This window comes from Zingiber officinale, chromosome 6B (assembly GCF_018446385.1).
Source record: "Zingiber officinale cultivar Zhangliang chromosome 6B, Zo_v1.1, whole genome shotgun sequence".
Lineage (NCBI taxonomy): Eukaryota > Viridiplantae > Streptophyta > Magnoliopsida > Zingiberales > Zingiberaceae > Zingiber > Zingiber officinale.
The window spans coordinates 46938136-46963395 of NC_055996.1; positions in this window are offsets into that span (position 1 = coordinate 46938136).

Sequence of the window (25260 nt, forward strand, 5' to 3'; positions counted from 1 at the left end):
ATTTTATTTTTTTAATCATTTTTAATCAATTTTTTATGAGTTTTATTTTTTTGAATAATTTTTTTTAGATGTTTATAATCTTTTATTTATTTTTAGTTATAAATTTTAGGAGTTATTATTTGTAAAAATTTTAAAAAATATAAAAATATGGATCAAAATAAAAAATTATATATTTAAAATTAACAAAACAGTGATGCAGCCTGGACCTGACAGGCAGAGCTCCTTTGCCCGACGGGGTGTAATCGGCAGTAGCTCATCGGCCAAGCGGACACTCGGCCTGACTGTTGTATAGTCCGGACGGGCGACTGGCCGAGCGGCTCTTCCGCTCGGCCCAATAACAGACAAAGGAAGCAGCTGGTAATATCTTCCTAGGATCAGTGTCATTGACAGGCGGCGTGGTTAGCGGCAGGGTCAAATAGAGAATCGTACGGTGGAAGCTTCCACTATCGCGTCAGGGATATGCCCGGGCTGTTAAGGTATGACGTCAGACACGCTTTTCTGACACATCCTTTCTAGGTATGCTTTGAGAAGTGTGCATGCCTCAGGAAGCGTGTACGCGCCTCTCAGGAGCCCTATATAAGGACCCCCAGACTTCGGCGGAGATATGTTTTTGGGATTACTGTAGCTACAGTTACGCTGCACCTTTCTACTTTATTCTTCGTTCGTCTACCGGTGACTGACTTGAGCGTCGGAGGGCCATCGCCGGGGAACCCCTCCCTGGCTCGGAACTAACGACTCTGTGGTTGCAGGTTTAGCTCGTCGGAGGTCAGCATCGCCTTCAGTCGACATCCAGTCAACGTGAGCGTCATCTTCCCACCGTCCGTCTACTCGCACTAAGACAGGATCAAATTTGGCATCGTCTATGGGAGCACACCTGAATCCGAGCTGAGGATATGGAAGAAGTTGGACGTCTCCACACCGTGACTCTCACTCCAGAGGAGCTCAATGCGCTCATTCAAGTACGAGCAGCAAAGATAGTCAAGCGGCAGCAACAAAAGGCACTAGCTGACCGACTGGCACAGCAAGCAACATCGACCTCGGGGGGCCGAGCGACGCATGAAAACCGGCCGGAGCAACACTCTATATGGGGACAGAACAAGATGCCGACCGGCACTCCGGGAGAGGTTCCGCCAGCGCCCATCCCATTTCACCGGGCGTTATTTCAGACGCCCTCAGAGATTGCTCAGGTCAACTAGGATAGAGGTTCCTCGGATGAGGCCCCCGCCCGGGACGAAAGAAAAGGCAAAGCACCCCGAGTTGATTCATCACCCAAGCGGATCAATCGACAATTCTCAGAGGTCATTCTGCAGGATCCGTTGCCGAAACACTACGCTCCCCTGGCGATCGGAGAGTATAACGGGTCGACCGACCCTGATGACCATCTGGGTAAGTTCGATAACGCCGCTACCCTTCATCAGTACATAGATGGAGTCAAGTGTCGAGTCTTCCTCACTACGCTCTCCAGCTCGGCCCAACGGTGGTTTAGAAGGCTGCTGGACGGGTCTATCCGAAGCTTCAAAGACTTCCGAATGACTTTCCTTCACCACTTCGCGAGCAGCAGACGCTATCAGAAAATGAGCGTCAGCCTGTTTTCCATGAAGCAGGGCCAAAGGGAAACTCTACGAGCCTACATCCAGCGCTTCAACCAGGTGGCGATGGATATCCCCTCGGTCTCGTCCGAGACCATGATGAACGCGTTCATGCAAGGGCTCGTGGACGAGGACTTCTTCCGATCACTCGTTAGGAAGCCGCCTCGCAACTATGACCATATGCTGAAAAAGGCCAATGAGTACATAAATGTAGAAGAAGCCCAGGCGGCCCAAAGGAAGGAGGTTCCATCCGAACCATCGGCGCCGACTGAACGACGGTCATCGTCCAGCCATCAACCTCCAAGAGGGCCTTGAGCCGAGGGAGTATGCCCACACCAGGAAACAAGACCACATGTCGTCCAGCATGTTGCCGCAGAACAGCCGAAGCCCAAGGGGAAGGTATGGACCCTTTTGTTCTGCTCATTCCATCAGTTTGCATCTCACAACACTCGCGACTGTCACGGGTTCGATCCGGTCGCCCAACCGGCGCCTAAGAGTTATTGGCGCCGATCCCCTTCTCTTGACCGGCGACACGAGCATCATCGGCCCGATCGATGAGAAGAAGCAAGGCGATCACCAAGGCGGCCTCATCGGAGAAGCGCAGAGCCAACAAGAGCTAGGTGCGAGCGAAGCAGGCCGTCCGCTCGGGAGGAGGAAAATTGGAGCAATGCTGCTCGAGGCGAGATCAACATCATAGCTGGCGCCCCGATCGGCGGGGATTCCAACCGGGCCTGGAAGTCACATGCCCAGCGGTTAGAAATCCATGCGGTGGGTTGTAGTCGGGAGCAGGCCAGCCGACCCGAGATCAGCTCCGGTCCCCGCGATCTCGAGGGAGTGGAAGTGTCGCACGATGACGTACTCATTATTCGAACGATAATCGCCAATTACACTATTCATCGTATATTCGTTGACACAGGCAGCTCGGTCAACATCATTTTCAAGAAGGCGTTCGACCAGCTCCAAATGGATAGAGGCGAACTGTTGCCAATGACGACCCCTCTATACGAGTTCACCGGCAATGAAGTCTTGCCGATCAGCCAGATCAAGATGGTCATCTCGCTCAGGGAGGAACCACTCCGGAGGACAAGGGCCACCAACTTCATCGTAGTAGATGCTCCCTCAGCCTACAATGTCATTTTGTGTCGTCCGACCCTCAATGAATTCCGAGCAGTCGTTTCAACCTTTTGCCAGAAGATTAAGTTCCGAGTAGAAGATCGAGTTGAAGAAGTAAAGGGGGATCAGCTGGCTGCTCGGAGATGCGATGTCGAGATGGTCAAGACCGAGGCCAAGACCTCTCGGAAGACACCCCGGATCGAGGTAAACACCATAATCGAGAAGCCCCCTACTTTAATTTATGAAGAAAAAGAGGAAGTACAGATACATCCGAGCCGAGCAGAGGCGATGACTTTTGTAGCATCTGACTTGGAGGTTGAACAAAAGGCCGAGCTAATTAGATGCCTTCAGCAGAATCATGATGTCTTTGCGTGGTCAACGCATGAGCTACTCGGCATTTCTCCGAGCATCGCGCAGCATGAGCTTCACATTCGACCAGACACTCGGCCGATGAAGCAGAGAAAGAGAGACTTCAGCGCTGAATAGAATCTGATCATCCGGGCGGAGATTGAGAAACTGCTGGAGGCCGACCATATACGCGAGGTTCAGTTTCTGAGCCGGCTCACCAATGTGGTGCTAGTCTCCAAGCCGAGCAACAAGTGGAGGGTCTGTATCGACTTTCGGAATCTTAACAAGCCATGCCCGAAGGACTTCTATCCCTTGCCCAGGATCGATTAGATGGTAGACTCCACGGCGGGGTGCGAGCTGATATGCATGCTGGATGCATATCCGGGGTATCATCAAGTGCCGCTCGCCCGAGAAGACCAAGAGAAAGTCAGTTTTATCACCGTCGACGGTACATACTGCTACAACGTAATGTCGTTCGACCTGAAGAACGCGGGAGCCACCTACCAGAGGATGATGAACAAAGTTTTCCGGCAATAGATCGGCCGTAACATGGAGGCATATGTTGATGACATATTAATTAAATCCCTCCGAGATGCCTATCTCTGCACCGATATTAAGGAGACCTACCAGACCCTCCAGACATACGGAATCGAGTTAAATCCTCAGAAGTATCTGTTCGGCGTGAAGAGTGGGTGCTTCCTGGGATATATAGTCACCGAGCGAGGCATTGAGGTAAATCTCAGCAAGGTGAAGGCACTCCAGGACATGTCGCCGCCAAGAAACTTGAAGGAAGCTCAACGCCTCATTGGTCGGATAACAGGATTATCGTGGTTCATCTCCAAGTCGTCCAACCGGAGCCTACCTTTCTTCAAGATTCTACGACGAGCCACCAAGTTCCAATGGGACAAAGAATGTAACCAGGCCTTCGAGGAACTCAAAGTATATCTGAACTCACTACCTGTATTAGCTAAGCCTACTACCGGTGAACTGCTTCGAATTTATCTGTCTTCGACCCAGCACGCTATCGGCTCGGCTCTGGTTCGGCAGAACGGCGAAGAACAGCCAGTGTACTTCTTGAGTCATATATTAAAGGATGTTGAATCTCACTACACCAGTCTTGAGAAGCTTGCATTTGCCTTAGTGCTCGCCGCTCGGAGGCTCTCGGAGGCTTCGCCCTTATTTCCTCGCTCACACTATCGTGGTGATGACCAACATCCCTCTGGGAAGAGCCCTGCTTAACCCAGAGGCGTCCGGCCGGCTGATCAAATGGACAATGGAACTCAGCGAGTTTGATATCCAATATCATCCCCGAACGGCCATCAAAGCGCAGGCCTTAGCCGACTTTGTCACAGAGGTGTAAAACCCTGAGCCCGCCTCAATATGGAAAATATATGTGGATCGGTCGTCCACCCGGCAAGGTAGTGGGATCGACATACTGCTTATCTCCCCACAGGAAGAGCGGGTGCAGTTATCCATTCTGTTAGAGTACCGGGCAACAACAATGAAGCCGAGTATAAGGCTCTTATAACCGGCTTACAAGTCGCTCGGCACGTCGGCACGGGCAGAGTTCTTATCCACTCTGATTCTCAATTAGCCGCTCAGCAGCTGGTTAGAGCATTTGAGATCAGTAACACGTGGCTCAAGTTGTACGCTGAAGCCTTCGAAAAGCTGAAGGCAAGCTTTCAGGAGGTAATAATCCAGAAGATCCCCTGAGCGGAGAACCAAGCAACGGACGAGCTGGCTAAATTAGTTAGCTCACTCTCGCCGATCGTCATTACTCAACCGATCGAGCAAGTATCCTTGGTGGCCAACGTCGATCGGATGGAGGGGCTCACTTTCCCCAACGATTGAAGAACGACCATAATAGAGTTTCTACGATCGGGAGCTACGCCTTCCGATCGGGAGGAAGTGACGTGCGTAGATTGTATACACTTATTAGCATGTTTTAACGCACATTCACATACTTTGAGCATGGTTGATCTATACATTTTCGTACTTTCAACTTTCCTTTTTAGCATATTTACTCCCTTTATTCGGAGATATACTTTTTGAGCATCTTTTATACGCAGGAGTCGAATCTAGTGAAAGATGCGTGTTCGAGGCCAAATCTGCAAGCAAAGCGATGGAGGAAGCCATGACACTTGAACCCTACACGACCCTGCCTTGGGAGGTTGCCCAGGCCGTGTAAGGATGAGAGGCCGTGTAGCTGCACCAGAGAAGGAAGTTGGCATGGCCGTGTGAACCTCATACGGTCGTGCCAAGTTTTAAAGCCCAAGGAAGCCTGGGTCGTGTACACCACACGACCATGTCACTTTTTAGAGACTGGAGAAGCCTCGGTCGTGTGCGCTACACGGCCGTGTGAGGTTTCCAGAGAGCAGGAGAGTGTTGGTCTTGTGCACCACACGGCCGTGCCAGGTTTCCAAAGGTGAAGGCAGTGCAGACCGTGTGGATCTACACGGCTGTGCAAGGGGAGCGTTGATAAAGGCAAGCCACGGCCGTGTACCTCACATGGTCGTATGAGATTAGCAGAGAAGAGAGTGGAGCAGGCCGTGTGAACCTCACATGGCCGTGCCTCGAGGCCGTGTGGCGCCCAAACCCCTCTTCTATATAAGGCCTCCTTCAATATTTGAAAGGGGATCTTCTCCCCTTTGGGAGAAAGGAAGATTTGGGCGAATTCCTTCCATTTTTGGGTGGATTTCCGGGCGATCTAAGGGAAGATCTTCATCGATTCGACTCCAAGATCGAAGGATTGGATCCGAACACCATTCTTCTCCGTAGATAAGTTTTCTTTCTCTCCTTTCTTGGATTTGAGGGTTTAGAAATGCTTGTAATCTTTGTTTCTTTCGGATTCTTTCTTCGATTTATGGAGTAGATATCTTGTTCTAGGATGGAGGGAGTATTTGTAAGGAATTCTTAATGTAAAACTCTTGTGGATTTGCCAATTTCTCATTTATATGATTTTGTCCTATTTTGCATCTATTTGATCTTGTGTGGAATGCTGTGATTGTGCCTAATTACCATGCTTGATTGAATGTTTGGATATCTTGTGGATCTTGTAGAGGTAATTCTTCATTCGATTTTCCAAGGGACCTTCGTGACAGGAACATGCTCGTGTAAGGACGTTTGAGAGATTATCTTGAAGGGGAAATTAGGTATTCTAAGAGGGTAGGATAGATTTATGCATTAATCTTTATATCTTGATGGGTTGATGAGTGATGGATTCTTATGTTAATTTTCCGAGGGACGTTCGTGATAGGCAAGCTCGTGTAAGGATAACATAGATTCATTCCTAATTGATCAATCTAGGTATGGATTTCAGTCCTAGGTCAGTTCTCTATTGCAAGAGAGAACCGACAACCTTCTATAAATGATGGACAATTGAGAAAAAAGGATTTGGTAGATCATTTACATTTAAGAACCTTACAAAGAAACCAAAACTCCTAGAATATCCCTTATCATTGCCTTTATTCTTGTTGCCTATTCTTTAATTCTTTTGTTTACTTTTCATAGTTACACCTAGACTTTGTTAATCCATTGATTTGTTGTCTAGCTAATTCGTTTTGAGATATTCTTAATGCTTATTCCAGTCCCTGTGGATACAATAATCTTTTATATTACTTGCAATATTTCCGTACACTTGCGGAGAGACTACAAGTTTTTGGCGCCGTTGCTGGGGACTGCGCTATAATATTAGGAATTATCAATTGAGTTATACTAAACATAACTTTTCTTTTCATTTGCATAGTTGTAACTAATTGTTAGAATTATGTTTTTATAAGTTTTTCATTTCTTGTATAACATTCTTGTCAATTTCTTTCTGTTGTAATTCTAATTCTGCATTTTTGACATTAACATCTTGTCTAATCTTTTCTATATTTTCTTTTGATTTAGTCTCTTTCTTTCTCTCTAAACTCGATAACTGTAACTTGTATCTCTTGTTCCTCTTTTTTTTGCACACCAAAAATGGTTTTCAAGTCATTAGGAGATTATGGAGCCCCAAGGTCTGCCAAGGGACTAAGACCAGTTGTTTACCCTGAAATTCAAGCAAGAAATTTTATGGTTAAACCTTCCTTCATTTCAATGGTTCAGAAAGTCCAGTTTAGGGGCCTAGAGATTGAGGACCCTTACTCACATCTCATGGAATTTTATAGATACTGTTATACTTTGAAATATGAGGATGTTCCATTTGATATTATACAGCTATTAGTTTTTTCCTTTTAGTCTGAAAGGTGCTACAAAGAGATGGTATAATTCCCTGAAATCTCAAAGTATCAAAACCTGAGATGAGTTAGAGCAGAGAATCTTGGGCAGGTATTTTCCCCCCTAGAAGACTACTTATTTGAGAAGTCCAATTCTGAATTTTAAGCAACTTGCTGGGGAAGAGCTACATCAAGCCTGGGAAAGATATTCATCTCTTCTACGATTATGTCCACATCACGGTATTGAGGGATGGCTGATTATGCACTTATTCTATGAGGGGCTTTCTCTCTCAAATAAGAGTCAACTAGATATTGCCTCTGGAGGATCTTTCTTTAAGAAAAATTTAGAGGAAGCCAATGGGATAATCTGCAAGATTGCATCAAATTTTAATGATTGGTCAGGACAAAACGACGCAATTCTAATGGCTAATACAGTGGAAGAAAAGGAAAATAGGGAGAAAGGAATTACTCTGAATCAGAATGATCTTCAAGTATTATTGCCTTGGTGTTATGAGTCTCTTTTAAAAATATTCAATGAAGAGGCAGTTTCAATGGAGGAAAAGAAAGGGGACAATATTTTTCTAGAAGATGAAGAAGATTTGGAGAAAGGGTCCCAAGAAGAAGAGATTAAGTTGATAGAGCAAGAGCTAACTGTGCCAGAGATAGTATCACCTCAACCTGAGCTTAAGCCATTGCCATCAACTCTAAAATATGAATTCCTCGGACCAAATTCCACTTTTCCAGTTATAATCAATGCTAGTCTAACTGAGTCTGAAACACAAAGGTTGGTTGAAGAGTTAAAGCTGCACAGAAAAGCAATTGGATACACTATTGATGATATAAAAAGGGATTAGTCCTTCCCTTTGCATGCATAGGATTTTACTTGAGGAGGGTTATAAAAATTCAATTGAGCACCAGAGGAGGTTGAACCCAAATTTGAAAGAGGTAGTAAAGAAGGAGGTGCTCAAACTTCTTGATGTCGGGATCATTTATCCAATTTCAGATAGTGAATGGATGAGTCCAGTACACATAGTCCCAAAGAAAGGGGGAATGACTGTCATAAAAAATGAGGATAATAAATTGATTCCAACACGAACAGTAACGGGGTGGCGAATGTGTATTGATTATCAGAAGTTAAACAAGGAAACGAGAAAGGATCATTTTCCCTTACCTTTTATTGATGAAATGCTTGAGAGATTGGCTAAACACTCGTATTTTTGCTATTTGGATGGATATTCAGGATTTTTTCAAATTCCAATTCATTCTCAAGATCAAGAGAAGACTATTTTCACATGCCCCTATGGCACTTTTGCTTATCTTCGTATGTCATTTGGGCTTTGTAATGCTCCAGCCACTTTCCAGAGATGTATGATGACAATTTTTTTCAGATTTAATAAAGAAAATTATGGAGGTATTCATGGATGATTTCTCAGTATACGGGAATGACTTTGACACTTATTTATCTAATCTCTCTACAGTTCTTCAAAGATGTGAAAAGGCGAATTTAGTGTTAAACTGGGAGAAATGTCATTTCATGGTTAGAGAAGGAATTGTTCTGGGGCATAAAATATCAGAACGTGGGATTGAAGTGGATCAAGCAAAAGTAGAAGTGATAGAAAAACTATCCCCACCAATTAATGTAAAAGGAGTGAGAAGTTTCCTAGGACATGCCGGATTCTATAGGCATTTTATCAAGGATTTTTCAAAAATTGCTAAGCCTTTAACAAATTTGCTAATCAAGGATGTTGAATTCTGTTTTGACAAAGACTGCATGGAGGCTTTTAGTAAAATTAAAAGTACCCTTACTTCAGCCCCGGTAATTCAAGCCCCTGATTGGAATCTTTCATTTGAGATAATGTGTGATGCAAGTGACTTCACAGTAGGGGCAGTGCTAGGACAAAGAAAAAATAAGATTCTACATGTTATACATTATGCAAGTAAAACACTTGATGCAGCTCAAGTGAATTATTCCACTACCGAAAAAGAACTCCTAGCCGTAGTATTTACATTTGATAAGTTTAGATCATATCTGGTGGGTTCAAAGGTAATAGTTTATATTGATCATGCAGCTATCCGATATTTACTAAGCAAGAAAGATGCTAAACCTCGGCTTATCAGATGGATATTATTGCTTCAAGAGTTTAACCTCGAGATTAGAGATAAGAAGGGGGCGGAGAACGTAGTGGCTGATCATTTATCCAGAGTATGGCAAAATAAGGAAAAGGATGCGGATTTTGACTTACCTATTGATGATATTTTTCCTGATGAGCACCTTCTAGCCTTATCGAGTGTTAAAATACCATGGCATGCAGATTTTGTAAATTTCCTGGCGAGCGTAGTCCTACCCCCAAATTTCTCCAATCAGCAAAAGAAAAAGTTTTTTTTCAAATGTGAAGAATTATATTTAGGATGAACCCCTCCTTTATAGGAAATGCAATGATGTGATTTATCGAAGATGTATACCTGAGGAAGAAGTCAAGGATATCTTATTTCATTGTCATTCTTCTTCTTATGGAGGACATTTGGGGAGTTCTAAGACAGTAGCAAAAATTCTTCAAGCAGGCTTTTATTGGCCAACTCTATTCAAAGATGCCAAGAGATTTGTACAATCATGTGATCAATGTCAAAGGACAGGAAATATTACTAGGAGGAATGAAACACCATTGAATTACATACTTGAAGTAGAATTATTTGATGTATGGGGAATAGACTTCATGGGGGCATTTCCCCTTTCATATGGGAATAGGTTTATCCTTGTAGCAGTGGATTATGTATCCAAATGGGTAAAAGCTATAGCCTCTCCTACAAGTGATGCGAAAACAGTCATCAAATTGTTTAAAAGCATAATTTTTCTAAGGTTTGGTATGCCTAAGGCAATCATTAGTGATGGTGGATCACACTTTATAGAGAGATAGTTTGAGAATTTACTTAGAAATTATGGAGTGAGCCACAAAGTAGTAATGCCATATCATCCACAAACTAATGGGCAAGCTGAAATCTCCAACCGTGAAATTAAAGTCATACTAGAGAAAACAGTATCTACTTCACGTAAGGACTGGTCATTGAAGCTAGATGATGCCTTATGGGCATATCGTACTGCCTACAAGACTCCTATTGGGATGACTCCATTTCGGCTAGTTTATGGAAAACCTTGTCATCTTCCAGTAGAATTAGAACATAAGGCTTATTGGGCAATTACAAATCTAAACATAAATCTCAAGGAAGCAGGGGAGAAAAGGAAGCTTCAGTTGAATGAGCTTGATGAATTGAGATTGGATGCTTATGAACATGCTAGATCTTATAAGGAAAGGGCAAAGAAATGACATGATCAACACATTCTCCGCAAAAGTTTCAAGGAAGGAGATTTAGTTTTATTATTTAATTCAAGGCTAAAACTTTTTCCAGGAAAGCTTAAATCAAGGTGGACAGGTCCGTTAGAGGTTAAAAAGGTTTATCCTTTTGGAGCGGTAGATATTTGGAATAAAGATCTTGGATTGATTAAGGTAAATGGACAACGGTTGAAGAAATATGTGCACGGTATGAAATTGGAGGAGAAACAAAGGTTGTATTTTTCTGAACCTCGTCCTCCGGATTGACTTCTTAGTTAGTTCTGTTCTATGTTTCAAATTTTCATTAGTAGTATTTTTACTTGGTTTTTGTTTTGTTTTCAGGTTGAAATTTTACTTCCATGAGCTGGCCATGACTTCTTCATGGGCATGGAAGTGTTGGAAGAGGTAGAAAGGAGGAGAAGTGTCAATTGGAACAAAATAGAGCATGGTCATGTGCTGTACACGACCAGGCTTATGGTGCAGAGAAGGGAGATGCTTGGGCCGTGTCTACATGACACGACCGTGTGGATTCTCCAGTGGAGGAGAATTTTTTAGCCGTGTCCAAGACATAGCCGTGTGAAGAATCCAGAGGAGGAAGGCTTCTTGGCTGTGTCTCACACATGGCTGTGTGAAGGAACCAGTGCAAAAGCCTGCACTGGCCATGCCATCTGACACGACCGTGTGCTGATTCCAGAAGAGGAGGCTGTAGGGGTCGTGTCCTAGACACGACCGTGCAAGGAAAGCCGAGAAGAAGAAGGATTTGGTCGTGCTAATTGGCACGGCTGTATATAATGTCCCGAGAAGGAGATGAGTATGGCCGTGTCTCAGACACGACCATGCAGAGAAAGAGGAACTAGGCTATGCAATGATACACGACTCAGTCCACACACTTAAAAGGGGTTAGGGCACGGGGTGTGGGCAACACACGGCCGCACACCCCCTTCCCTCTTCTTCCTTCTCTCTCATTTTCTTATCTTTAGGATTTCAACCACCACTTCTAATTTCTTCCTCTCATTCTCCTTTTTGAAGGCTCAAATCTCTTCCACCATGGAAAATGTGATAGAGGGATCCTCTTCTACAAGGAAAGGGAAGGAGAAGATGGTTGCAACAAAGGAGAGAAATTCTTGTTTTAAAGGTATTTCTAATGATTTTGGTATTGTCTTCTCTAGTGAGGAACAACGTTTTAGGTATTCTTCTTTATGTAAATGCCCCCTTGTAAGTACTAAATTTATGGATGATGAAACTTTGGTAACATTAGGGTTTAAAGGTGATTTAAATTGGTTGTTTGAAAGAATAGGTTGGAGTGGTTTAATGACAATGAGATATCCTACCTATCCTAGAATTGTTTTTGAATTTTTAAGTTCCATAACGATTGATAATGTTCAGGGTGGGGGTAAACTAAATTTTCGACTGTTTAATGAGGATTATGAATGGATGTTGAGTGATTTTAATACTTATTATGAGTTGCCCAAGAATGATTTGTGTACAATTTTACCTCAGTTCAAAAATTCACGTTTTTAGCAACACATTTCTGAACAATCACATTTTAACCCTCATAGTTCTAGAGCTCTTCACATTATTAACCCCATTTTTAGATATGCTTATCTAGTCATGAAGAATACCATATTTGGGAGAGAAGACAAAGAGGGTTTAGTAAGACTTGTAGACTTATACTGTTTATGGGCAATGGTTGAGAATGTTGATATTAATTCTGGTTATTTCTTCCTTAAACATTTAGTGAAACTTGGGAAATCTGACTCTACCACACCTATTATTTTGGGTGGATTGTTAACTAAGATTGCTTTGGTGTTAGGGTGTGATTTAAATGAATTGGAAATGATTGATAATTCTTGTAGATTAGACTTGAATTCATATTTAGCAATAAAAATGATAAGACGTGAAGAACATGGATATAGTCTTCTTATTAAGAACAATTTCCCTTTAAGACTGCCCAATCATGACCTCACTACCATTCATGTTAGGGAAAATTGGTGTTTGAAATTAGCAATTCAACATTCGAAAACATTGTTAAATTCAACTTCAAAAAGAGTTCCTCTGGTTAATCGTGATGTTCATAGCTTTAATTTCCAAGAACTTCACTCTGCTCTGGATAATATTCATAATGATTTAGATGTGACTGAAAATTTTCTTTCTAATAATAAACCTATGGAAGAGGAACGATTTAAAAAACTGCAAGATTGTTTCAAAAGTGAGAGGGAATTGTGTGAAAAGATTTCTCGATTTATGAATTCTTATAGGGGCCATATTGAGTTTAATGAAGATTTTCGAGGCTATATGAGGTTTTCCAAGATGATGTTGATAAACTGTTCGAGTATCATATGTTTGTTAGAAATGAAGTAAGGTGGTTTATTGATTACTTCCCTTTTATTCTTCTTGAATTTCCTGATCTACCTCCACCTCCACCATATTGATTTTATCGGGACGATGAAAAGTTTGAGTCTGGGGGGGGGGGTGTCAAACCTGATTTCTTTTTGCATTATAGTTTTCAGTTTTTGCTTGTTTTCTTGTTTTCTGCATGTTTAGTTTTTGTTTTGCATTCTATTTCGATTATCTTGCTTGATTGCTTGTTTTGATAGTCACTTGACTATCTTTTGAAATCTTATGGCATACATCTTGAGAACATTAAACTTCACTTATATGCTTTCTTGTCTTCAAGATTAAATATTAGCACGTTCATTATCTAGGTTCATGTTGTTCAAATGATGCTAGTAGTATGCTTAATGCACCTCTTTTCTCTATCTTGGATAGCATGATATAAGCTAAGTATCATTTGGAGATAAGTTTTAGTCTTGGCTTTACCTTAAGGATCTTATTTTCACTACACTTTAACTTGATACTTGAATGGTTGATATCATTGAAATAGTCATGATTCATCTTGTTTGTTTAGTACTTGGTTTCCATGGTGATTTTTCAAATCTCATTTTGGTTACTGGATGAGACTCAACTCATGCAAGCTCATTTGGAAAAATCAAAATATCCCAACATTTGTGCTAAAAGTACACTTGTGAAATAAGATTTGCACAATGCAAATGCTTATGAAAAAAATGTGAAAAAAAAGCAAAGAAAAAAAGAGTGAATAAGGGATATAAGAAACAGTTGTCGTGAGTGAAATCTAGCAAGTCACCCCTTTGAGACCGAGTTGGGTTACTGGGGAAATGACTGTTAGCTTCTCTTGAGATTGAGTACGCCTTTGAGACCTTGGGTTGATTGAGAAATATGAACCAAGTGTTTGACAATTAAAGTAACGACCCGACCCATTTGACAGCCCATTTGGCGACCCTCGGGTCGTCGACCGTCGGCCGTGTCGTTACTCTCTAGAACTTTCCACCCCTGGCAGTGGATTTTTGCCTCCCCCAGGATTCGAACTCTAAACCTCCAGGCTTAAGTATTAGAGTTTATGAATCCTGATAATCAAGTGAGATCAACCTGTAACGCCCGCCCCTCCTGCTAGTGGGTGCGGGGTTACTTTACTTAACCATTACTATTGCGGAAACATACATGCATATTAAAATTTCTTTCGAAAGTAAAACATTAGAAATATCCTAAAGTCATGCGGACAATAACATAAAACACTTAGTTCATGTCATCATAACAAAATAACATAAGCAGGTCTTTTATTTATCTTAGCCGAGCCACCACCACACACATCTCCTTGCCTCTCCTACTACTCCCTTAGGTCATCCATTCTTTGCCTTTATCTGTGGTACAAGGAAAGTAAGCTATAAGCACACAGGCTTAGTAAGATCCTTTCCTACTCACAAAATCCATACATCAAGCATAAACACATAAGCATATAATCATGGAATATAATCATCTAACATCATATGGTGAATACATAGCATCATAACCTATTATCTCATAAAGAACATCATGCTATATCACATCAAAAATCATCATGTCATATAAATCATAAGAGCATATCATGTCATATCATAAATCATAAAGAACATCATGCTATATCATATCATAAATCATCATGTCATATAAATCATAAGAGCATAGCATGTCATATCATAAACCATAAAGAACATCATGCTATATCATATCATAAATCATCATGTCATATAAATCATAAGAGCATAGCATGTCATATCATAAACCATCAAGAACATCATGCTATATCATAACATAAATCATCAATCATATCATGCAAGATGTCTTTTAAAACATGTGTCATGTCATATGCAAGATGTCTTAAAATATATCATATAGTACTTGAACATAATATCATCATGAGGGCCCGGATTGTACCACATATATACATAAATGAGCGCAATCCCTAGGACAGGGTAGCTAGCCCCGAACCTACTAGGGATCTAGGTCCGTACTACGACCGTCGACCTAGGGGCGTACTAAGGAGCCCATCCCTTTACTAGACCCATTCATAGTCCGTCGGCCTAGGGGCGCTTATGGAGCCCACCCTTGGTACAAGTCATACAAAGTAAAATAGCATATCATGGTTCATGTCATAGCATAACATATCTTATCTTCTCATATCATGAAGAGTGTTCTTAATCCCCAAAGGGAAGCAACTCTTAGGCCTTCACTTATCATGTCATAAAGAGTGCTCTTAATCCCAACAAGAAGGGAAGCAACTCTTAGGCCTTTGCTTATCATATCATAAAGCATGCATATTTGGGCACATAGCACATCATAGGAAACATTATTATGCATGGGTCATAAGCATACATAAATGAGCATGTTATTTGTCATATCATAAATCATGCATATTTGGGCACATAGCACATCATAAGAGACATAATCATGCATGGTTCATAAGTATACGTAAATGAACACAACACCTATCATAGAAAAGCCATGATCATGCATGGAATCATTAAATAACATCTCTTAATTCATAACGTAACATGTGAGGCATATCTAGGCTTCTAAACCCATAATGGCCGAAAGTTCAAGAGTATGAACTTAAACTCTAAACCACATACAAGCATAAGAATCTTGTGTTAACTTCATATCATATCACAAGGAAGGTCATAAGCATGTTAATCACATTTCTAAGCTTTCCTAAGTTTTGATCCTTATCATGGCCGAAGGTTCATAAAGAAGGAAAATAAATTCCAAATAACATACAAGCATGAATATCAAGCTAAATTCATATCATATCATAAGGAGATACATGAGCATGCTAGATTAAATTTTTAGCTTCCTTGAACCCTAAAATCTGTTCATGGACGAAACATTCATGAAGAGGAAACCAAGCTCTAAGCAACATGCAAGCATAAATATCTAGCTAAATTCATATCATATCATAAGGAGATACATGAGCATGCTAGGTTAAATTCTTAGCTTCCTTGAACCCTAAAATTTGTCCTTGGCCGAAACATTCATGAAGAGGAAACCAAGCTCTAAGCAACATGCAAGCATAAATATCTAGCTAAATTCATATCATATCATAAAGAGATACATGAGCATGCTAGGTTAAATTTTTAGCTTCCTTGAACCCTAAAATCTATTCATGGCTGAAACATTCATGAAGAGGAAACCAAGCTCTAAGCAACATGCAAGCATAAATATCTAGCTAAATTCATATCATATCATAAGGAGATACATGAGCATGCTAGGTTAAATTCTTAGCTTCCTTGAACCCTAAAATTTGTCCTTGGTCGAAACATTCATGAAGAGGAAACCAAGCTCTAAGCAACATGCAAGCATAAATATCTAGCTAAATTCATATCATATCATAAGGAGATACATGAGCATGCTAGGTTAAATTCTTAGCTTCCTTGAACCCTAAAATTTGTCCTTGGTCGAAACATTCATGAAGAGGAAACCAAGCTCTAAGCAACATGCAAGCATAAATATCTAGCTAAATTCATATCATATCATAAGGAGATACATGAGCATGCTAGGTTAAATTTTTAGCTTCCTTGAAACCTAAAATTTGTCCTTGGCCGAAACATTCATGAAGAGGAAACCAAGCTCTAAGCAACATGCAAGCATAAATATCTAGCTAAATTCATATCATATCATAAGGAGATACATGAGCATGCTAGGTTAAATTTTTAGCTTCCTTGAACCCTAAAATCTGTTCATGGCCGAAACATTCATGAAGAGGAAACCAAGCTCTAAGCAACATGCAAGCATAAATATCTAGCTAAATTCATATCATATCATAAGGAGATACATGAGCATGCTAGGTTAAATTTTTTGCTTCCTTTAACCCTAAATTTGGATAGTGGCTGAAAGTTTCATGAAGAGGAAGATAAACTCTAAACAACATACAAGCATGCAAACACTTAGAATCTTTCATACTATTTCATAGAGAAGATCATGAGCATGACAACCTAAATTTTTAACTTAGCTAATCCTTTTTATTCATGACTTGGCCAAACACCTTAGGAGCATGAGATTAAGTTTAAAGCAACATACAAGCACAAGAAAACCAAACCAATCTCTTATCATGGCCTACATATCATAAGGACATAGTGAACATGGTTAGTTTAGGTCTTAAGCTTTCCTAGGTCATTCATCTACACTTGGCCGAAAGTTCCACTTTGTGATCTTAGGTTTTAAGCATTCTAATCTTATGGAAAACATAAACAACTTGTACCACAGGTGAGGGGATACTTACTTCCTTTCGCTTGTTGATCATAAAGAAAGTGGTACCCTTGAGGAAGAAGAAGGAGCTTCTCTTCCTAGTTCTTCCTTTTGTTTTCTCTTTCTTGTAAGGAGTAAACCTTGAGACTCCTTCTTAGAAATTAGTTTTCTTGGAGAGAAAGCCTTAGCTTGGTTTTTAGAAATGAGGGAGAGAGGGCTCTATGTCTCGGTGGAGAAGGAAGAAGGAGAAAGAAGGAGGAGGAAGAAGAAGAAGGAAGGGTTAACAACTTTCTTTTCTTCTCTCAATCCTATTTATTTCTCATGTAACATTCATCCCCTTAACCCCTCTATCTCTACCTCCTCTTAATTCCCACGAAATTAGAGGAAAGAAAGGAAGGAAAGCAACTTAGCTTTTGCTTGCTTCTTTCCTTAACCAAGAGGAAAAGGAGGTAAGCTACTTGGTTTTCTCTTATTCCTTTACTTAACTATCTTCTTACTCTTAACTACAATTTCCATTCTTTTCTATTCATCTATCATTCATTATCCTAGTGGTTACCATACACCAATTTAACTCTATTATTTGTGGGAGGTTCAAGGTTCAAACCTTAACCTCATTTCCTTTTTATTTTATTTTGGTTTCTATTTCCATTTCTCTTTTTTTTTTCTTTTATTCCAAAGGAAGAATACTCATAGGTATAGCTTATCATTTCGTGGGTGTTATAGTACCCCATACCTTATAGAAAGTTCGTCCTCGAACTTAAAATAGCTACATCAGGTGGCATAGGTCTTCCTGCTGAGTGCATCAGCCACCTTGTTCGCTTTTCCAGGATGATAAAAGATCTCGCAGTCATAGTCCTTAACTAACTCAAGTCATTTGTGTTGCCTCATATTTAGATCCTTCTGGGTGAAGAAATATTTCAGACTCTGGTGGTCAGTATAAATCTTACATCGGACTCCATATAAATAATGTCTCCATGTTTTGAGAGCAAAGACCACGACTGCTAGCTCTAGGTCATGAGTGGGGTAGTTCTTTTCGTGCTCTTTGAGTTGTCTAGAGGTGTATGCAATAACCTTGCCGTCTTGCATGAGTACAACTCAGAGTCCTAATTTGGAAGCGTCGCTGTACATATCGAAACCTTTATTACTTTCTGGAAGAGTGAGGATTGGAGCACTGGTCAGTCTCATTTTTAATTCCGTGAAACTCTTCTCGCATTCATCCGTCCATTCATACTTTTTATTCTTCTTGGTGAGAACTGTCATAGGGGCTGCAATTTTAGAGAAGTCCTCCACGAACTTCCGGTAATAGCTTGCTAGCCCGAGAAAACTTCTGATTTCACTGACGTTCTTTGGCCTGTTCCAGTTACTTACAGCCTCGATCTTGTTTGGATCTACCATTACTCCGTCCTTGGAGATGACATGACCCAAGAATGATATTCGATCGAGCCAAAACTCGCATTTGGAGAACTTTGCATATAGTTGTTTCTCTCGAAGAATCTGTAGTATGGTGTTCAGGTGTTCAGCATGCTCTTCCGGGGTTCTTGAATAGATGAGAATATCGTCAATGAAGACGATCACGAATTTGTCAAGATATGCCGTGAACACCCGATTCATCAGGTCCATAAATACAGCAGGAGCATTTGTTACTCCGAAGGGCATAACTATAAACTCATAGTGTCCGTATCTTGTTCGAAATGCCGTCTTCGGTATATCATCCTGTTTCACTTTCACTTGATGATAGCCGGACCTTAGGTCAATCTTAAAGAAGACGGTCGCTCCCCTTAATTGGTCGAACAGGTCGTTGATCTGTGGAAGAGGATACCGGTTCTTGATTGTCACAATGTTCAGCGCTCGGTAGTCTATACACATCCGCATAGACCCATCCTTCTTTTTCACAAACAGTACTAGAGCTCCCCATGGAGAGTGAATCGGGCGAATAAGTCCCTTGTCAAGTAACTTTAGTAGTTGTCCCTGTAGTTCCTTCAACTCAGCCGGCGCCATACGATAAGGTGCTTTAGAGATCGGTTTAGTACCAGGAATCAGTTCGATCTCAAATTCTATGTCCCTATCGGGGGCTAATCCTAGTAGTTCATCGGGGAACACTTCTGGATAGTTGCATACCACCCTGACATTTTCTAGTTTCTGGTCCTCAGCATGACTTGTATCGATCACTTGTGCTAGAAACCCAGTACATCCCTTATTTAACATCTTTTATGCTTTCATGGCTGATAAGAATCTCCCGGTTTCTTTCCTTGGTTCTCCAACAAATTCAAATATCGGCTCATCTTCAGGTCGAAAAATCACTTTTCTTTGACGGCACTCGATTGAGGCACCGTACTTGCTCAGGAAATCCATGCCCAGTATACTGTCATAATCTTGCATGTCAAGCACTATCAAATCATAGTAGAGTTCTCTGTCTGCGATTCTGGGTGCGGCTCGCAGCATATGAGTAGATGACATTACTTCTCCCGAAGGCAGGGTTGTTAAGAATTTACTATTTAAGGCTTGTGGTGGTATCTCTAGCTTCTTTATGAAAGGTGTAGAGACGAACGAGTGCGTCGCCCCAGTATCAAATAACACATTAGCATATTGACTGAAAATAGGTAGATGACCTGTGACAATAGTAGAGGCGCTTGCCACATCATCTTTGGTAAGAGAGAAAACCCTGGCGTTCATCGTAGCTGGCGGGGCTTCCAATCTCCCTTGGTTAATTGGAGTTTCTTCAATGGCAACCTGCATCAGGTGTAGCTGTGAGGGCGCACTCTTATTTTGATTATACTGCTGGGATGGTGTCTGGGACTGGGTAGGGCAGTCTCTGGCCATATGTCCTTCCCGTCCACAGCTGTAACACTTCCTCGTACCCTTGTGGCATACTCCGGAATGTTGCTTCCCACAAATGGTACACTGAGGGTACTTAGGTTGCTTATTTGCTGGTCCTCCTTTGATGTTGTTCCATTGTTTCCTTTTTCCATTTGAGTTTCCTTTCCAGCTGGGTTTGGTACCCTGAGATTTCTGTCCTTGTGTCTGTGCCTGATTCTTATTCTCGTTCATCGCCTTCTGATAATGTTCAGTGATCAGGGCACTGCTGACCAGTTCTTCTGTAGTCTGCGGTCTATTAATTCTGCCGGCCACATTCAATGCTATCTCGGGTCGAAGCATTTTCAGCATCAGCCTAACCCTTTCCCTTTCCGTGCGGACTAACTCTGGGCAGAGGCGTGCAAGACGTTTGAAGCGCTTCACTGCCTCGTTCACTGATAAGTCACCTTGCCGGAACTCGGTGAACTCGTCGTAATGCCGGTTCGTTACTTGCATATGGAAGAATTCCTCGAAGAACTCTGTCTCGAAATCCGTCCAGTTCATCAGATTAATTTGTCTCTTAGCCTTAACTCTTTCCCACCACATTCTTGCATCTCCGGAAAAACAGAATGACACGCATTTGATCTTTTCCGACTGTCGTGAACCAGGCTTGGGCGTCCCATGGCTCACAAGTACCCGAGAAGTTCTCCGACTTCTGCCTTAGCCACTGTATCAAGTAGGTCTCCTGTCGGACCACTGGGGTAGGGGCTACCGGTGGTACTGGTGCAGCTATTGGTATGACGGGCACTGCATTCTGATTTGTTGGTGGGGTGACAGGGTTTCCTTGCTGATTCATCAGAGCAGTGATTACTTATTGTTGTTCCATGATCTGACGCTGGAGATCTGTGACTACCTGGGTCAGATCTGGTGGGGTCACTGTCTCATCAGCCCTGTTACCGCGTCTTCTAGCCATATCTATTTTCATAAATAACAATGAGGCTAGCATAAGTCTAGAGTCATCCCTACTTATATTCATGCACATTAAATATTGCTTATCATACACGAAAGAAATCCATATCAGTCATACTTAGGTTCATGGATACTAAAACATTTCCTATCATACATAAATAAAATAAATTAAGTACAGAAAGTCTTACTTGGAGCGGCAGGATGGAGGCTTAATGTGTGTGTAGCGGAAGGGCTAAACCTCGCTCTGATACCAACCTGTAACGCCCACCCCTCCTGCTAGTGGGTGCGGGGTTACTTTACTTAAACATTACTATTGCGGAAACATACATGCATATTAAAATTTCTTTCGAAAGTAAAACATTAGAAATATCCTGAAGTCATGCGGACAATAACATAACACACTTAGTTCATGTCATCATAACAAAATAACATAAGCAGGTCTTTTAATTATCTTAGCCGAGCCACTACCACACACATCTCCTTGCCTCTCCTGCTACTCCCTTAGGTCATCCATTCTTTGCCTTTATCTGTGGTACAAGGAAAGTAAGCTATAAGCACACAGGCTTAGTAAAATCCTTTCTTACTCACAAAATCCATATATCAAGCATAAACACATAAGTATATAATCATGGAATATAATCATCTAACATCATATGGTGAATACATAGCATCATAACCTATTATCTCATAAAGAACATCATGCTATATCACATCATAAATCATCATGTCATATAAATCATAAGAGCATAGCATGTCATATCATAAATCATAAAGAACATCATGCTATATCATATCATAAATCATAATGTCATATAAATCATAAGAGCATAGCATGTCATATCATAAACCATAAAGAACATCATGCTATATCATATCATAAATCATCATGTCATATAAATCATAAGAGCATAGCATGTCATATCATAAACCATCAAGAACATCATGCTATATCATAACATAAATCATCAATCATATCATGCAAGATGTCTTTTAAAACATGTGTCATGCCATATGCAAGATGTCTTAAAATATATCATATAGTACTTGAACATAATATCATCATGAGGGCCCGGCTTGTACCACATACATACATAAATGCGCGCAATCCCTAGGACAGGGTAGCTAGCCCCGAACCTACTAGGGATCTAGGTCCGTACTACTACCATCGACCTAGGGGCGTACTAAGGAGTCAATCCCTTTACTAGACCCGTTCATAGTCCGTCGGCCTAGGGGCGCTTATGGAGTCCACCCTTGGTACAAGCCATACAAAGTAAAATAGCATATCATGGTTCATGTCATAGCATAGCATATCTTATCTTCTCATATCATGAAGAGTGTTCTTAATCCCCAAAGGGAAGCAACTCTTAGGCCTTCACTTATCATGTCATAAAGAGTGCTCTTAATCCCAACAAGAAGGGAAGCAACTCTTAGGCCTTTGCTTATCATATCATAAAGCATGCATATTTGGGCACATAGCACATCATAGGAGACATTATTATGCATGGGTCATAAGCATACATAAATGAGCATGTTATTTGTCATATCATAAAGCATGCATATTTGGGCACATAGCACATCATAAGAGACATAATCATGCATGGTTCATAAGTATACGTAAATGAACACAACACCTATCATAGAAAAGGCATGATCATGCATGGAATCATTAAATAACATCTCTTAATTCATAACGTAACATGTGAGGCATATCTAGGCTTCTAAACCCATAATGGCCGAAAGTTCAAGAGTATGAACTTAAACTCAAAACCACATACAAGCATAAGAATCTCATGTTAACTTCATATCATATCACAAGGAAGGTCATAAGCATGTTAATCACATTTCTAAGCTTTCCTAGGTTTTGATCCTTATCATGGCCGAAGGTTCATGAAGAAGGACAATAAATTCCAAATAACATACAAGCTTGAATATCAAGCTAAATTCATATCATATCATAAGGAGATACATGAGCATGCTAGGTTAAATTTTTAGCTTCCTTCATGGCCGAAACATTCATGAAGAGGAAACCAAGCTCTAAGCAACATGCAAGTATAAATATCTAGCTAAATTCATATCATATCAAAAGGAGATACATGAGCATGCTAGGTTAAATTTTTTAGCTTCCTTGAACCCTAAAATTTGTCCTTGGCCGAAACATTCATGAAGAGGAAACCAAGCTCTAAGCAACATGCAAACATAAATATCTAGCTAAATTCATATCATATCCTAAAGAGATACATGAGCATGAAAGGTTAAATTTTTAGCTTCCTTGAACCCTAAAATCTGTTCATGGCCGAACATTCATGAAGAGGAAACCAAGCTCTAAGCAACATGCAAGCATAAATATCTAGCTAAATTCATATCATATCAAAAGGAGATACATGAGCATGCTAGGTTAAATTTTTTAGCTTCCTTGAACCCTAAAATTTGTCCTTGGCCGAAACATTCATGAAGAGGAAACCAAGCTCTAAGCAACATGCAAGCATAAATATCTAGCTAAATTCATATCATATCATAAAGAGATACATGAGCATGCTAGGTTAAATTTTTAGCTTCCTTGAACCCTAAAATCTGTTCATGGCCGAACATTCATGAAGAGGAAACCAAGCTCTAAGCAACATGTAAGCATAAATATCTAGCTAAATTCATATCATATCAAAAGGAGATACATGAGCATGCTAGGTTAAATTTTTTAGCTTCCTTGAACCCTAAAATTTGTCCTTGGCCGAAACATTCATGAAGAGGAAACCAAGCTCTAAGCAACATGCAAGCATAAATATCTAACTAAATTCATATCATATCATAAAGAGATACATGAGCATGCTAGGTTAAATTTTTAGCTTCCTTGAACCCTAAAATCTGTTCATGGCCGAACATTCATGAAGAGGAAACAAAGCTCTAAGTAACATGCAAGCATAAATATATAGCTAAATTCATATCATATCATAAGGAGATACATGAGCATGCTAGGTTAAATTCTTAGCTTCCTTGAACCCTAAAATTTGTCCTTGGTCGATACATTCATGAAGAGGAAACCAAGCTCTAAGCAACATGCAAGCATAAATATCTAGCTAAATTCATATCATATCATAAGGAGATACATGAGCATGCTAGGTTAAATTTTTAGCTTCCTTGAAACCTAAAATTTGTCCTTGGCCGAAACATTCATGAAGAGGAAACCAAGCTCTAAGCAACATGCAAGCATAAATATCTAGCTAAATTCATATCATATCATAAGGAGATACATGAGCATGCTAGGTTAAATTTTTAGCTTCCTTGAACCCTAAAATCTGTTCATGGCCGAAACATTCATGAAGAGGAAACCAAGCTCTAAGCAACATGCAAGCATAAATATCTAGCTAAATTCATATCATATCATAAGGAGATACATGAGCATGCTAGGTTAAATTCTTAGCTTCCTTGAACCCTAAAATTTGTCCTTGGCCGAAACATTCATGAAGAGGAAACCAAGCCCTAAGCAACATGCAAGCATAAATATCTAGCTAAATTCATATCATATCATAAGGAGATACATGAGCATGCTAGGTTAAATTCTTAGCTTCCTTGAACCCTAAAATTTATCCTTGGTCGAAACATTCATGAAGAGGAAACCAAGCTCTAAGCAACATGCAAGCATAAATATCTAGCTAAATTCATATCATATCATAAGGAGATACATGAGCATGCTAGGTTAAATTTTTAGCTTCCTTGAACCCTAAAATTTGTCCTTGGCCGAAACATTCATGAAGAGGAAACCAAGCTCTAAGCAACATGTAAGCATAAATATCTAGCTAAATTCATATCATATCATAAGGAGATACATGAGCATGCTAGGTTAAATTTTTAGCTTCCTTGAACCCTAAAATCTGTTCATGGCCGAAACATTCATGAAGAGGGAACCAAGCTCTAAGCAACATGCAAGCATAAATATCTAGCTAAATTCATATCATATCATATGGAGATACATGAGCATGCTAGGTTAAATTCTTAGCTTCCTTGAACCCTAAAATTTGTCCTTGGCCGAAACATTCATGAAGAGGAAACCAAGCTCTAAGCAACATGCAAGCATAAATATCTAGCTAAATTCATATCATATCATAAGGAGATACATGAGCATGCTAGGTTAAATTATTAGCTTCCTTGAACCCTAAAATTTGTCCTTGGCCGAAACATTCATGAAGAGGAAACCAAGCTCTAAGCAACATGTAAGCATAAATATCTAGCTAAATTCATATCATATCATAAGGAGATACATGAGCATGCTAGGTTAAATTTTTATCTTCCTTGAACCCTAAAATCTGTTCATGGCCGAAACATTCATGAAGAGGAAACCAAGCTCTA